Source organism: Sapajus apella, unplaced genomic scaffold (genome assembly GCF_009761245.1).
Source record: "Sapajus apella isolate SASKATOON/1434 unplaced genomic scaffold, GSC_monkey_1.0 scaffold8503, whole genome shotgun sequence".
Taxonomy (NCBI): Eukaryota; Metazoa; Chordata; class Mammalia; order Primates; family Cebidae; genus Sapajus; species Sapajus apella.
Genome location: NW_022445424.1, coordinates 1 through 2,815, shown reverse-complemented (window position 1 = coordinate 2,815; position 2,815 = coordinate 1). Strand labels below are relative to the sequence as shown.

The window sequence follows — 2,815 nt, the reverse complement described above, 5'->3', positions numbered from 1 at the left end:
AAAAAATTAGCTGGGCATGGTGGTGCGTGCCTGTAATCCCAGCTACTCAGGAGGCTGAGGCAGGAGAATTGCCTGAACCCAGGAGGCGGAGGTTGCGGTGAGCCGAGATCGCGCCATTGCACTCCAGCCTGGGTAACAAGAGTGAAACTCCGTCTCAAAAAAAAAAAAAAAAAAAGAGAGAAATCACATCTAAGACTAGGAAATTTAGACCAATTATTTTTGATATACAAAACTTACATATATAAATCCAGTAGTTGTATCTGGGTTTCAGCTATTTTTGTGTTGACATTTTCCATCTTTTATGGTTTGTCCCAAGCACAAAATCCATGGGATACCAGGTAATGATATAATATAGTAGTTGCACAGTTTGCTTTTCCATACTGTTCAGGAATCCACAGATTTTTCTGAAGATTCTTTTTTCTCTCCTATAGTATCACTAAGTATTTCATCAGATATCTTAGCTGTAGTAGGTGTAGTCTGGGGAGTCACAGTGTGTCCAAACCCTTGGTAGTGACCCATGGATGAAGGTGGCATAGAAGAAGCAATGGAAAATTGCATCTTGTGATGATGATGATGATAATAAGCTTGTATGTTCATTTTGATCTTGATCCTCAGGAAACAGTTTTTTCCTGGGATGTCCCCTGACTGTCTATCCAACCTGCCTTACTTGCTCAGTAATATCATCTGTAATATCTGAGACATCCCACATGGCAAGAAAGGAATCAAAGCATGAGCCCTCTTCTGCTTCTTGGACATATGGTTTATACAAGAATGTGTATTGATGAGCAATGGCAGCGAGGAACATCTCAATACAGATGATAAAGTCCTGGAGTCCTGTGGCCACAGCTTCTACAGTTTGCCATTCCCACGTGTGCTTTTCATGAGCCAACTTTTACCAACAAAGCAATAACCACTGCTTGCCAAAAAGAAACAAAACCCACCAGCTTTACACAAAGAAATTTGCCAACAGGTTGGATTGGGCTCAGTTCTTCCTTTAGTACTTTATAAAATAGCAGGAGACAATACATGGCAAACAACTGTGACATGTTGTTTATTATAACCAAGTAAGTCCAAGCATTTGAAAAGCGAAAGTTCCCTTCATCATATTACCAAGCAGCTCACAGATTAAAGCAATGATGGTGGTGAAAGGTCTGACAGCTGTGTACTGCAATACACCTAGTTTGCACCTCAACAGCAATACTTCTCCCATAGCCCATGGTGGACAGCAACATAAAGGAGGGAAATGTTTCTGCTGATCTTTGGCTTCAAGGATTAATACCAGATTTGGATACCGATTAGTTAGATAATTGGTAGGGAATCCCATAAAGTTGTAAATTACATAAGCTTCATAGCATTCTCTGCAGGTATCCACATATATTGCAATGCTGGGATATTTCAACGCTATCCAACTATCTAAACTGTAAATGGGTACCATCCAAAGAATCCTCATTATTGGTTTTTGTAGTTCAGGTTGTGTATAATGCAGTAAGTGTTGCAATATCACCCACAGCGATATAGGTATAGTCAACAGCTAAAAGATCCCAGCAATAAACCAAGCCTTGGTGTGTATTCCAACCTCCAGTTTCTGTAATTCCCAGATGCATAGGGGAACCGCAACCACTATGGACACCAGGTAGAGGACCACTGCTAAACGTAGAATCCACTGTCTCCAGTTCCTCCAGGTACAAGTGCAAGGCATGTTTTCGCACAAATCAGATCCAGTTATCAAGGGAAAAAATCTTGAAAAGATTGTAATGGGGAGCCCTGTTCTCTGGCTGTTTTGTCAACTTGCATACTACGGAGAAAAAGCTGTCGGGCAACTTTACTAACAGCTCGAGCCGCCTCCTGGACCGGCGCTGTGTCTTCTTCTGCTGCTGCTCCTGCAAATGTGGCCGATCGGGGTGCTATCAGGGAGCAGTGCGGGCAACATCCTTTCTTCCCCACCCCTTATCTGTTTGGTTCTACTGCGATGGAATCCCAGGCAGAGCCGCTGCCCTCACCTGGGGATTGCCCAGAGCTCTGCCTCCACCATGTCTTCCAGAAGAGCAGCGCTGACCAGAAACTGGCCTCTAGGGACCGTGCACACTCCAGTTCTGTCATGCAGCTGCTGTCTAGTCGCTCTTTTCCTTGGGGATCGAGCTCCCTACCTCCCGCACTGGCAGGAGTCTCTTCACACGATTCTGCTAGTAAGTAAAGCCCTAGGACCTTGTCACTCACTCGGACGGGACATCCCCTACCCTGCTCAGCCTTCTAAATCTTCCGGGGAGCATGAACCTTCTCAGACCCAGGAGGAGACCCCAGCCCAGCCTGCCAAAGAGATGGAACGTTCTGCAATCCAAGAGCAGACCCCAACTGAGCTCCAGTGGAGGCTGAAGGTTCCCCAGTGAGCAGGAGCAGCGAGCTCAGCCTTCTGAGTTTCCTACTGGGGCTGAAACTTCTCTGACCCAGCAGGAGGCCCCAGCTCAGCCTCCAGAGTCCTCTCTGGAAAGTCTACCTCAAGCTCCACTGAATCATCAGCTGACAGTTCAACATCCAGATGAGGATCAAGCTCATTATAACTTGCCTAATAGTATCATGAAACCTGCGGATATGGAGATTACCATAACTTCAGAGCCTACCAAGGAGACAGAATCTTCTCAAGCCCAGCAGGGGCCCAGACTCAGCATCTAGGGGAGGTACACCCTTCTGCATACCAACAGGAGGCCCCAACTGAATATTCAGGTCTACCTATGGAGCCTGAACTTTCCCCCAGTAAGGAGGAGCAGCCAGCTCAGCCTTCTCAATCTTCTGGGGAGCTTGAACCTTCTCAGACCCA

At 46.0% G+C, this 2,815-nt stretch overlaps 1 pseudogene; it reads right to left on the bottom strand.

Moving 5' to 3' along the window:
* Positions 1 to 206: 206 nt before the first annotated feature.
* Positions 207 to 2,226, bottom strand: LOC116548240 (annotated as a pseudogene).
* Between the last annotated feature and the right edge of the window lie 589 nt (positions 2,227 to 2,815).